At 38.5% G+C, this 7,110-nt stretch overlaps 1 protein-coding gene across 1 annotated transcript in view; it reads left to right on the forward strand.

Annotated features, from left to right (window-relative positions):
• LOC111818563 (guanine nucleotide-binding protein G(q) subunit alpha) overlaps positions 1 to 7,110 on the forward strand; it is a 329,132-nt gene that overhangs the window by 306,045 nt on the left and 15,977 nt on the right. The gene's annotated exons all lie outside the window — the stretch shown is intronic.

Here is a 7,110-nt window from a genome sequence, read left to right on the forward strand (position 1 = left end):
TCTCTTCACTGTTTGTTTCCCTTGCTGTGTATAAGCCTTTTAACTTGATAAAACCCCATTTGTTGGTCATTAGAAATCATTCTTATACCGTTGATGTCCTGTTAGGTATTCCTTACCTATATATGTGTCTTTTAAGGGTTTTTTAAAACCTATTTGATCTTCCAGTAGATTCATTGTTTCTGTGTATACATGTAGGTCTTTGATCCATTTTTATTTGATTTAGTACAGGGTGAGAGATAGAGATTTAGAATGGTTCTTCTGTACACAAATCCACTTTCCCAGCATTTGTTAAAGAGCCTCTTTTCTCCACCATTTGCTTTCAGCCCCTTTATCAAAGATCAGATGGTAAAAGGCATGGGGAGGCCATTTCTATGTCTTCTATTGGTATAGATGTCTGATTTTGTGCCAGTACTGTACTGTTTGTATTACTGTAGCTTTGGAATATAACCTGAAATCTAGGATTGTTGTACCTGGTGCTTTGTTATCTTTGCTTAGAATTGGTTTTGTTGTTCTGGAGCACTTCTTATTCTATATAAATTTTAGGATTTTTTTTTCTAAAACACTTTTGGTATTTTTACTGAAATTGCTTTAAATTTATGTCATTCTTGCTAATGTGATCATTTTGACTGTATTGACTCTACCAATCCAAAAACAGGGAATGTTGTTCCATTTTATAATATCCACAGTCTTTTCGGAGTACTATATGTTTTCATTAAAGAGGTCTTTCATGTCCTTGCTTAGTTTTATTCATAGGTATTCAGATTTCTTTGAAACTACCATGAATGAGATTGTTTTCCTGATTTCTCTCTTGAAGGATTTATTATTTTTTTTAGGATTTATTATTGACATATAGGAATACTATTGATTTTTATGTCTTGATTTTATATTTTGCCACTTTGCTGAATACATTATTAGCCTCTGCATGTGTACCATGCCTCAAATATGTGTCTGAGCTATTAAACATAGACTTTCAACTCCTTTATTTTAAAAACCTTCAGTGAAGATAATTCTTTACCTAAAGAATACTAGTTACAAAATTGTCCAAAGTTTAAAATCCCTTTCAATTAAGACAGTTTGATATCTCAGTAGCTATTATAACCAGTGAGCTTGCACAAATAACTTCAGAGTTAGAAGGTTTAACGGTAGACTTAGTTCTAACCAAACAAGGAAATATACAACCTTGGAGCAAAGGTTGAAAAGAACCTGAGCTCAAGTCTTGGCCTCCCACTGTGGGATTGGGAGCAAAGTCCTTCGCCTGTGCAGTTGCCCTTGGTTCAGTGATTAGGGATTGGACCTAGACGAGCTTTAGAGCTCCCTCTCAGCTTCACACCTTAATGCTTGAGTGGGCATCTTAAACATTTGTTCAGATCACTCTCACTAAACTTCTCTCAGCCTGGCACTTGGCATTTATTTAGCAAACATTTGAGTGCCTACTCTACCTGCCCATGTCAAGTAATTGCAACATAGGAATGAAAACCTTTTATAGGTACTACAGACCCCAAATAGTGTCTCTTCCTACCAAGTCTCTAAGTGAAAAGTTGGCATCTTAATCTTCTCAGATTTTCATGCTTTCCAGTTTTTATCATATATTTGAACTTTCCTGCCATTTAGGGAGGGACATTAATTGCAGTTTCATCTAGAGACCTCTGTGTATCATGTTTATTTTACTAACTGCAAACATAAATACCTGGCCAGAGTGGTAAAAGTGAAGTTTTTCCTTCCCACTACGTGCATGGTAAGACTTAGCAGAAATCACTTTTTCATCCAGTTCCAAGGAAAGCATTTACTTGCATTTTTATGAGCCTGGACACAGGTGCTATGTGCCTGCAACCATCATTGGTACCTTGTTTCAGATTCATTTTTATATTTCCCTTGGGGTGGATGTGATTCCTGAATTCCTGTCAGAATGAGTATAACATCACATCAGTGACCTGAGAGAGTTTTATTTTGTTGTGTTGTTCTTGATCTCCTTTGGAGGTCTCTGTTACTTGCCTCTTTTCCTAATTGTCCTGACAACACCATCAGTTTGAAATTGTAGAAAAATGCAAGGTCTTCCACATTCATTACAAAGAAGGAAGAACTGTTGTCTTAGGTACAGGTTTTCTTGCTATTCACAAGAAGGCAGCATGGCTTGGAGTGAAGTCTCATCTTCCTCTACCCACTCCCTGGTACTAAAATGTCTTGGCTAATCACAACTTAGGTTTTTTCATCATTGAGCTTTCTCAACTACTATATCTTGAAAGCTTGCAAATAAGTTGTTTACATGGAGATTATAATATCTGGTCATTCTTTACACTGGTACTGGCAGGACATATGTAGAGTTAATTTAAACACAGGATTTCAGTTATCAAAGTATCATATCATCAGTTGGCAAAGCTGCATGACCCACCGTAGGGTATTCCACTTTTTTGAAAATATGAAGCTTTCGTATCTCAGCAAGGCAGGACCATAAAGAAAGGTGGGCAATGTCTTCCTGTAGAGTAGCATTGCCTCTGTGGCTATACAGGTATGTCCCATTTTTACCCTTGTTCATAATTTTCACTTACCTACCAAAAACTTATTGATCACCTAATATCACAGCTGATATTTAGGTGTTGAGAGAGAGAATAATAAGATACTGCCAAACTCGTCTTCGAAGCTTTTACTTCATCAGGGTTGATATAATATTTATATGAACAATGGGGATTAATATCACAAGGGTTATTATCAGATAGTCTTGTCAAACCATGTGTGATTTCAGAGCAAAAAGAGATTTATATAGATTGATGATTTAGGAAGGCATTAAGAAAAAAGATAAAAATAAAGGCACTAAAGCAGTAGCACAGTGACATATTCAAGAAAGCATGAGCTGTTCTGTTTACCTGAATAATAGGTGTATGGAGCCAGCCTATTTAGGCCAACTTGGAAATGACTTTGACTCATTTCTTTTTCTAAGTTGCATAATGATAGCCTGAAAATTACTAATAAGATTATATTAGCATGTAAACTTCTTTACATTTAAATTGTTTTTATTAAGGCCCCATCTTTGTTTGCTAATTAAGTAAAACTGCCTTAAGATTGAAACTGCAGGGCAGAGGCAGGTTTGCTTGTTTACTTGCTTCTTATATTTTATAATTAAGAAAGGTTGAATGTTAAAAAATACCTGTTTCTGATTGTTCTTCCACAAATACAAGGGGCAGTGTAATTAAAATTGTTAGTCCATGCCTTAGGAATGTTTTCCATAATGATGAAAAATAATTGTGAGATTTCATCTTGCTTGTTTGCTTGCTTGCTTGCTTGCTTGCTTGCTTTCTCTTTTTCTTTCTTTCATTTGGTGCTGGGGATTAAACCCAGGATGCAACATCACAGAACTTACATCCTAGCTCCAGATTTCTTTTTTAACACTAGTTTGGCATTATAAGAGGAAAATATGTTTGCAGCTAATTTTCAGTGGAAATAATATTTTTAAAAGATGTACTAGGTACAGTTAATCAAATATCACCAATCAACACATCTACCACCAAATGGTGTGCCATGTGGTGCTGGGGATCGAACTGCAGTCCCTACATACTTGCATAGGCTTGTCTACGCAGGCACTTTAGACCACTGAGCTATCTCACTGGCCCTCTACCACCAGATTTTAAAACTACCCATTTGGCCACAGATACTTTTTAGCTCAGTCTTGCATAATATTTGCCACTGTAATATAACTAAGAAAATAACAGTCTCAACTAGTAAAAATATACAGAATAATCATGTAGCATATCAGGATCTATTGATGGGTTGTACAATTTATGGGTCTTGTTAAACTTACGTTTTAATGTAGATGGCTACAATAGTCTATAGAGCATAGAATGGAATTGAGTCAAATGGAGGACATGGCATATTACAGGAACAAATATTATTTTGTGAAACTTTAGTTTCATCTGTGTTTGTGCCTGTGTGTATGTGTTATTGCTGTGTTACTGTCTCTCACTGTGATCCATACTGTAATTAAAAATTTTTAGACAAATGCTAGTTTATTTTTCCAGCTGTATATATAGTGAGTGGCATAAAACCAACAGCTAGGGCCCGGAGAGATGGCTTAGTAGAATAAGCGCTTCCCTGGCAAGCACAAGGGCCTGAGTTCAATCCCTGGTTCCACCAAAAAAAATTTAAAAAAAAAAAAAAACCCAACAGCTATTGGCCTGGAAGACCTGTGTATGTACCAGTATTAGTGATTAAAGAAATGTGATATGCTCTTGCTATATCATTTATATAAATGGTTCGCCCTCCCTATATAAGGGTTCCACAGCCACAAATTCAATCAACTGCAGTTGGAAAATATTTGAAAAAATTCAAGTGTATGTAATAAACATTGTATAACTTTTTGCTATTCTTTCCTAAATAACACATTATAAGTATTTTTATAGCATTTCTGTTTGTTACACATTATAATCAAACTAAAGGTGACTTAACATATGCACACAGATGTACAAATTGAATGTAAATACTGTGCATTTTATATGACAGATTTGGGCTTTTGTGAATTTGGTACGAGATACTAACAAATGACTGTGTTTATGAAGTAACCAAGTGCTTGTCAGAAACTTCTCCCATACATGAACGTTCCTGGAAAATAATGGACAGTGAGAAAAGGCTGAGGAGGATCTACTAACATATTTAAAGTCCTGTGCCTCTTTTCTTTAAAGTTATTCTGTGCCCTAGTTAAGGAATTTTATGACAGGGACCTTTTGCGGGAGGTATTCCCTACTTTGTGGAGGTCCCTGTGCTTCTGTATAGTCAAACCTCTTCCTAGCGAGGAACTGGTTTGGAATTCTGAGAGGTTCCAGGCAGGAGGGGCCTTCCCAGAAGGCCAGAACCTCGGAAAATATTAGGGATGAAGTGGGGCATGAAGACCCCTGTCTTTCCTAAATACTAGTAACCCAGAAAGTGCTGATGAGTCCAGAGCCAGTGCTTGAATATAGGAGTATTGGATATAGTCACCTATTGCACATTTGTTAGAAACCTTGGAGCAAGCACAAAAGAAGCTGTCTTCTCAGGCCTGGCCTGAGCAGTCACTCCATCTCGTGTTCAGCTTCCCTATGCTGGTAGAATCTAGTTAGTATTAACAGAAGCAGCCTTGATCTAGCAGCTGGGACTGGTTCAGATGGTGCCAGAACCATGTGGTATGTTTGAGTCCCATGCAAGTAGGCCTGCATCCCCTTAATAGACACTTGTCAAAAGACATATAATAGCCCACACCTGTACTCCCACTGTCAGAGGTTGAGACAGGAGGATCACAAGGTCAAACTCACACTGGGCAACTTAGTGAGATGACCCTGTCTCAAAAAATAAAAACATCTGGGGATATGAAGGTCAATAGTAAGGTCATGGATCCATATCTGGGGAGGAGGTGCTTGCCATTTGTATTTGCTTTGTAACTTACTATAAACATTTGTTATATATGCTGTGCCACTGATTTTCATATTTTTATAAGAGCAGTTGACATCTTCTCTTGAGAACTAGGAAGGAATGGAAATTTAAGCAAAGAAGGTTTCAGTAAATTTTCCTGTTACCTGGAGCTTCAAAGATGCTAGAGCCCTAGCACTGTAGATTTTACCACTTAGCCAATGCTGGTAGGCTCGTATGTGACACTGACCCACTCCTGTCCCCCTCCACAGTTGCTTTATTAGGCAGTTTATGCCTCACACTTACCGTAGTGCACATTTAAGACATCAGGCTCTACCAAGTTGTACTCTTACCTTAAAAGTTAATTAGGAGTATCAGAGGGACAGTGAGTGCTGTGGTAGGAACAGCTATTTCCATTTCCCAGAACGGTTGTGAATCCTTTGATCTTTCTAGAGAAATTTCAGGAGAGCCTCAGCCATTTACTATACTTTCATTGCTTGGATTTTAGATTTTCAATGCCTTGAAGTGACAGGCTTTGAAAAAGATACTACTTGAAATGCAGTAAGATGTGGTTTTAAGTGAAAACAGGAATATTGAAGTAATCCATTTAAAAATAAGAGCTGAAGATACTCATTCCTATAGCCTCCTTTCATTGGATTTTATTTCAGCTTAAAATGCTAGCTAGGGGCTGGCCAAATAGCTCAGCAGATTAAAGTACCTGCAAGCAGGCACAGGGGCTGGGGTGCAATTCCCAGGTCAGCTGTGCTGGCCCCGCCCCCAAGGCACACAGAGGCAATTGAGACTGGGCCTGGTGGCACGCACCTGTAATCCCAGCTCTTGGGAAGCTGGAAACAGGTGGATCACTAAGAGTCTGATCTAGTAGTGAGAGCCTGAACACCCTGTAGACCCTTCCCTAAAATACAAAAAATAAATGTTAGCTGGATGAGCCTCTGGATCAGGAAACCATAATCTAGAGGGATGGTACGACTTCCTGAGAAGTGACCTGGAGACCAGGCTGAGAAAGAGCTGAGCTCTTCTCACCGGTCTTGCTCTGCAGAGTCTTAGGAGATCTGAACATAAGGCACTTCTACCAGCATCTTCAACATGTTCATGCAGAGTTTGAATGATAATGCTTTTAAAAAAAATTCTCCTCCTGTTGTGATACCATCTAACATGGCTCAGTAGGAGAATGATGGACTTTGTAGTAAAGGAAATTGAAAGGTAAGCCTGTATTTCAAAGTCAAGGTAAGCAAACCACTTAGGGCAGAAGTTCAGGAAATGAACGATGATGAGCTATAGACAGCATCCTGGAGTCAGAAGTTTGTCTGATTTTTTTAACCACTGCCCTGTCCATTGAGCACTCGGTGCTCTGGGTGGCTGCACAGAGCTCTCACGGTGCCCTCAGGCCACCGAGGCGCTCCCAGCACAGTCTGTTTGTTACACTCCTTCCGGGCATCATCTCCTTATGTAGCTGCTTCTTGTTAAACTGTGGGTCCTTGGATATTCCCTGCCAGCCTCGATGATCTTATAAGCTAAAATGAAAATGGTAATAACAGGTTGATACATTGCTTAAGATGTCAAGTCCAGCCAAAGATTCGATATAATTTAGGCCAACCAGTATGCCTTACCTTTTCAGTAAGAAAGTTCTTCTTAACAGAGTACCCAAGAGTAGAATAGAAATAAAGACTGGTTTTCTAAATGACCCAAATCAACTCTGCACCATGAGCCGCTCCCATCAGC

Source organism: Octodon degus, unplaced genomic scaffold, assembly GCF_000260255.1.
Source record: "Octodon degus isolate 3935 unplaced genomic scaffold, OctDeg1.0 scaffold00095, whole genome shotgun sequence".
NCBI classification, from domain to species: Eukaryota; Metazoa; Chordata; class Mammalia; order Rodentia; family Octodontidae; genus Octodon; species Octodon degus.